Source organism: Amblyraja radiata, unplaced genomic scaffold (assembly GCF_010909765.2).
Source record: "Amblyraja radiata isolate CabotCenter1 unplaced genomic scaffold, sAmbRad1.1.pri S133, whole genome shotgun sequence".
In the NCBI taxonomy this organism is placed as follows: Eukaryota; Metazoa; Chordata; class Chondrichthyes; order Rajiformes; family Rajidae; genus Amblyraja; species Amblyraja radiata.
Window position 1 is genome coordinate 183,244 of NW_022630119.1, and position 6,235 is coordinate 189,478.

A 6,235-nucleotide genomic window follows, 5' to 3' on the forward strand; every position below is an offset into this window, starting at 1 on the left:
GAGGGGTGTAGAATGAGGGTAGAAGCAGTAGGTAGCAAGGTGAAAAGTTAAAGTGGCAGGCAGACAAAACCAGGGCAAAAATCAAAAAGGGCCACTTTTCAATATAATTGTATAAGGGGTAAGAGTGTTGTAAAAAACAACCGTGAAGGCTTTGTGTCTCAATGCAAGGAGCATTCGTAATAAGGTGGATGAGTTGAACGTGCAGATAGCTATTAATGACTATGATATAGTTGGGATCACGGAGACATGGCTCCAGGGTGATCAAGGCTGGGAGCTGAACATCCAGGGATATTCAATATTCAGGAGGGATAGACAGAAAAGGAAAGGAGTTGGGGTAGCATTGCTGGTTAGAGAGCAGAATAACGCAGTAGAAAGGAAGGACATTGGCTTTGAGGATGTGGAATCGATATGGGTAGAGCTGCGAAACACTAAGGGGCAGAAAACGCTAGTGGGAGTTGTGTACAGGCCACCTAACAGTAGTAGTGGAGTTGTGGATGGCATCAAACAGGAAATTAGAAATGTGTGCAACAAAGGTAAAACAGTTATAAGGGGTGACTTCAATCTAAATATAGATTGGGTGAATCAAATTGGCAAGGGTGCTGAGGAAGAGGATTTCCTGGAATGTATGCGGGATAGTTTTCTAAACCAACATGTAGAGGAACGAACGAGAGAGCAGGCTATTCTAGACTGGGTATTGAGTAATGAGGAAGGGCTAGTAAACAGTCTTGTTGTGCGTGGCCCCTTGGGCAAGAGTGACCATAATATGGTTGAGTTATTCATTAGGATGGAGAGTGACATCGTTAATTCAGAAACAAGGGTCCTGAACTTAATGAAAGCTAACTTTGAGGGCATGAGACGTGAATTGGCCAAGATAGACTGGCGATTGATTCTTAATGGGTTGAAGGTGGATATCCAATGGAAGGCATTTAAAGACTGCATGCATGAACTACAACAATTGTTCTTCCCAGTTTGGCAAAAAAATAAATCGGGGAAGGTACAAATTAGACAGAACATGCAGCCTACCAGAGGACTGGGAGAAATTCAGAGACCAGCAGAGGAGGACAAAGGGCATAATTAGGAAAGGGAAAATAGATTATGAAGGAAAACTGGCAGGGGACATAAAAACTGACTGCAAAAGCTTTTATAGATATGTGAAGAGAAAAAGATTAGTTAAAACAGATGTAGGCCCCTTGCAGTCAGAAACGGGTGAATTGATCATGGGGAACAAGGACATGGCAGACCAATTGAATAACTACTTTGGTTCTGTCTTCACTAAGGAAGACATAAATAATCTGCCGGAAATAGCGGGGGACGGGGGTCAAATGAGATGGAGGAACTGAGTGAAATCCAGGTTAGCCAGGAAGTGGTGTTAGGTAAATTGAATGGATTAAAGGCCGATAAATCCCCAGGGCCAGATAGGCTGCATCCCAGAGTACTTAAGGAAGTAGCCCCAGAAATAGTGGATGCATTAGTGATAATTTTTCAAAACTCTTTAGATTCTGGAGTAGTTCCTGAGGTTTGGAGGGTAGCTAATATAACCCCACTTTTAAAAAAGGGAGGGAGAGAGAAAACGTGGAATTACAGACAAGTTAGTCTGAAGTCGGTAGTGGGGAAACTGCTAGAATCAGTTATTAAAGATGGGATAGCAGCACATTTGGAAAGTGGTGAAATCATTGGACAAAGTCAGCATGGATTTATGAAAGGTAAATCATGTCTGACGAATCGTATGGAATTTTTCGAGGATGTAACTAGTAGAGTGGAAAAGGTAGAACCAGTGGATGTGTTATATCTGGACTTTCAGAAGGCTTTCGACAAGGTCCCACATAAGAGATTAGTATACAAACTTAAAGCACACGGTATTGGGGGTTCAGTATTGATGTGGATAGAGAACTGGCTGGCAGACAGGAAGCAAAGAGTAGGAGTAAACGGATCCTTTTCACAATGGCAGGCTGTGACTAGTGGGGTACCGCAAGGCTCAGTTCTGGGACCCCAGCTATTTACAATAGATATTAATGATTTGAACGAGGGAATTGAATGCAACATCTCCAAGTTTGCGGATGACACGAATCTGGGGGGCAGTGTTAGCTGTGAGGAGGATTCTAGGAGGCTGCAAGGAGACTTGGATAGGCTGGGTGAGTGGGAAAATGCATGGCAGATGCAGTATAAGGTGGATAAATGTGAGGTTATCCACTTTGGTGGCAAAAACAGGAAAGTAGACTGTTATCTGAATGGTGGCCGATTAGGAAAAAGGGAGATGCAACGAGACCTGGGTGTCATGGTACACCAGTCATTAAAAGTAGGCATGCAGGTGCAGCAGGCAGTGAAGGAAGCGAATGGTATGTTAGCATTCATAGCAAAAGGATTTGAGTCTAGGAGCAGGGAGGTTCTAATGCAGTTGTACAGGGTCTTCGTGAGACCGCACCTGGAGTATTGCGTACAGTTTTGGTCTCCTAATCTGAGGAAGGACATTCTTGCCATAGAGGGAGTACAGAGAAGGTTCACCAGACTGATTCCTGGGATGTCAGGACTTTCACATGGAGAAAGACTGGATAGACTCGGCTTGTACTCGCTAGAATTTAGAAGATTGAGGGGGGAACTTATAGAAACTTACAAAATTCTTAAGCGGTTGGACAGGCTAGATGCAGGAAGATTGTTCCCGATGTTGGGGGAAGTCCAGAACAAGAGGCCACAGTTTAAGGATAAGGGGGGAATCCTTTAGGATCGAGTTGAGGAATTTATTTTTTACACAGAGAAAGGTGAATCTCTGGAACTCTCTGCCACAGAAGGTAGTTGAGGCCAGTTCATTGGCTATATTGAAGAGGGAGTTAGATGTGGCCCTTGTGGCTAAAGGGATCAGGGGGTATGGAGAGAAGGCAGGTACAGGATACTGAGTTGGATGATCAGCCATGATCATATTGAATGGCGCTGCAGGCTCGAAGGGCCGAATGGCCAACTCCTGCACCTATTTTCTATGTTTCTATGTTTCTATGTGATGAAGGAAGGCAGAGAATGTTATTGCCCCATGGTATAGTCAGATATATTCCAGACAAGCAGGGAGTGAATGGTTCCCGGGGTCAGTCAGCGGGAGTGTGGGGTTGGGGTCACAGTCAGTGAAGCCGCGATCATATTGAGTGGTGAAGCTGAGAGGAGGGGGGGGGGGGAGTCACTTTAGTCCGAGGTAACGTATTGAACTAATTGCTCAACCTGTGGACAAAGGTCGCCCAGTCCAGTCCACCTTCAAACTGGGCACCAGAAGCCCTGAGAGGGTCCCTGGAATTTGGCATTGCCTTGCTGAGTGAAAACGGATCGAAGGAAAACAGACAAACAACGTGAGGTGGAGAGTTGGATCTGATGGAGTTTGAAACAATATCCCCTTTGCTGGAACAATGCCGCCCGCTCCCAATTTCCATCCCTCAGTATCTATCGCCACAATTCCCAGTCTTTGGAGTTTCTCAATCAATTCCCTGAATAAATCACAATCTGTCTGTCTGTCTGTCTGACTCAGCAGGGATCTCACTCGGCTGATGTCATCTCTTTGTGAATCATTTCAAAATCTCTATTTTTAAACTCTGTTGAAACTTCACTGTCCCGGTGGAGACGGGAAATGATATAAAATCTCCAGGAATGTTGTGTCCCAACATTTCATTCCGAGACATTACCGGCAGCTCACGGGGACACGTCGCTGGGCAGAGAGAATGTCGGACTTGTGGTACAGATATGCCAGTGTGGAGAAAATCCTGTACGCGATCATTGCTGCCGTTGGAATTCCTGGTAAGTGAGCAGAACAATTCAAGTTTTATAAATCCATCCGTGTGTTAACTGGTGTTGTCCTGATTCTCATCATGTTACAAGTTCCCAACTGATGATCGTTGTACAAGAATATGTGAAGAATATCAATCCTCTCTGTGAAATATTTGTGAATTAACGCTGCTGTGATTTGTCTTATTTTCAGACAGCTGAAACTAAGCCTCTTTTTCTCTCACTGCTGCCGGCCGGGAGCCACTAGAATGTTGTTCTTGCCTTCAGTGGCACCTTGTACAGAGTTGTCCCAGTGCTCGGGACAGGCAGGCAGCTCTCCGGGACAGTGTGACTGGGAGAGAGGGGTTCACATTGTGAAGTTCACTGTGTGTGAGTTATTGATCAGAGTGAACAGCCACTCGCTCCTGTGGACACTATGTCTCACTCACTGTGGAGTCTGTCTGTCACAGTCCGATTCCACCCACAGCCTGTTGGTCAATAATTGGATCCATCTCCTGGACCAGTGGCCGCGGATCTACCGGTGTGTGTGTGTGTGTGTGTGTGTGTGTGTGTGTGTGTGTGTGTGTGTGTGTGTGTGTGTGTGTGTGTGTGTGTGTGTGTGTGTGTGTGTGTGTGTGTGTGTGTGTGTGTGTGTGTGTGTGTGTGTGTGTGTGTGTGTGGTGTGTGTGTGTGTGTGTGTGTGTGTGTGTGTGTGTGTGTGTGTGTGTGTGTGTGTGTGTGTGTGTGTGTGTGTGTGTGTGGTGTGTGTGTGTGTGTGTGTGTGTGTGTGTGTGTGTGTGTGTGTGTGTGTGTGTGTGTGTGTGTGTGTGTGTGTGTGTGTGTATGTGAGACATTTCTTGGTGAGCTCTCCTCCATTAACTCCTCCATGGACTCTGATATAGCAGCCTAATGTTGGTGGCCAGTGGCTGGTGATAGAGTTAGCACAATAATGTTGTCTGCCGATGAACCTTGTGTTTAGCTGGTTTTTGTTGAATTGTTTCTATAATTTTCCTACTCAACTTTTGATTTTGATAAAATGATGCCGGCGGCTCCTCTTGTAATTATTTAACCACTGGACCAGCATTGATTTTTCTGTCTTATTTGCAAAGTTGTAGCTGGCATGAGAGTTGTTATGATTGATGCTGCTTCAGTACTGTTGCCGTAAAAAGTGTCGCAATTGCCGTAAAACGTCGTAACACTAAGAGTTGAGTTTTCTCTTTCTATACGAAATGTAAAAGGTTGTTTGAATGGTAAAGGATTGGTCCCTATAAACAATTGATTATAATCAATTACCAATTATTTGAATATTGAAATTTGATAAATTGACAATTAAAGGCATTTGAAGTTTAATCTAGATTTTTTCTCTTTTTTATTTTTATTTTTTATTAACCATATGCGATAATATGAGTTGTTATTTTGGGCTTCATAATGCCCCATTAATTTAAACATAAATGGTCCAGGACCTCATACTTTGATCTATTTGCATAAATATGAGCTATGCAGACTGAGGTGTGTATGCTCGCTTTTTTTTTTCTTTTTCTCTCTCTCTCTCAATGACGCAGCCTGATCTTGTGTGCTTTGTCTGTCCTGTCTTCTGTGTGTGTGTTTGTGTCAATCTGTATATGTGGCTCTCTCGTCCCCTTTCTCATGCTATTTCCCTGCCCCACTCCCCCAACCTTATCTACACCCAATTGATCCACAATTGATACAGCTAAAGGACTAAAAATCATCCATTTGAACATTAGGAGTCTTCTTCCAAAGACAGATTTAATTACAGTTTGGATTGCACAGAATAAACCTGACATAATAACATTTTCAGAAACATGGTTACATAGTGAAATTTGTGACAATGATATTCATATTGATAATTTTGCATTATATAGAGCAGATAGGCCTACGAGAGCTGGAGGTGTGGCTTGTTATGTGTCAACTCGCTTTATATCTGAACCTGCCATCCCTAAAGTAATTTCATCTCTCTTTGAAAGCCTTTTCATTAGGTTAAAACATCATGAGAATAAACATCTAATTATCGGCACTATCTATCGATCCCCCCCTGTTCATCCTGACTCAACTAAGTCCCTAATTTCCACTCTCACCTCTATTGAACACCCATGTGAATTAGTGCTTCTTGGTGACTTCAATAAAAACTGGTTCGATCGCTCCTCTTCTAACGACAAAAACTTGCTTAAAAGTATAAACCTGACCCAGTTAATCAACGAACCTACCAGAGTTCATGGCAATTCTACATCACTATTAGATTGGATTCTTGTTACCCATCCTGACCGAATCTTAACATCTGGTGTTTTGTCAGATTGCTTTAGCGATCATTCTGCTATTTTCTGTGTGTGGAAGATTAAACCTTCCCGTCTCCTTCCTAAACATATTCGTGTTAGACAATGTAGAAAATTTAATTATGATAATTATATGCATGACCTGATTGCAATAAACTGGGACAGGTTTCAACTTATACCAACTGTCGAGGATGCCTGGAATTATT